The sequence below is a fragment of the Amblyomma americanum genome, chromosome 9 (genome assembly GCF_052857255.1).
Source record: "Amblyomma americanum isolate KBUSLIRL-KWMA chromosome 9, ASM5285725v1, whole genome shotgun sequence".
Lineage (NCBI taxonomy): Eukaryota > Metazoa > Arthropoda > Arachnida > Ixodida > Ixodidae > Amblyomma > Amblyomma americanum.
Genome location: NC_135505.1, coordinates 135,772,348 through 135,772,655, shown reverse-complemented (window position 1 = coordinate 135,772,655; position 308 = coordinate 135,772,348).

Here is a 308-nt window from a genome sequence, read left to right as displayed (position 1 = left end):
CTGCTACACTTGCCTTCTCTTGGAACTCACTCCGTTGCCCTTAAGAACCATCGGTTATCTTGCCTTCGCATTGCATGCCCAGCCAAAGCCCATTTCTTCCTCTTGATTTCGACTAGGGTGTCATTAACACGCGTTTGTTCCCTCACCCTCTCTGCCCGCTTCCGGTCTCTTAACGTTACACCTATCATTTTTCTTTCCATGACTCGCTGCGTTGTCCTTATCTGAAGCCGAACCCTTTTTTTTTAGCCTCCACGTTTCTGCCCCATAGGTGAGTATCAGTAAGATAGAGATAAGATCTTATTGCTGTA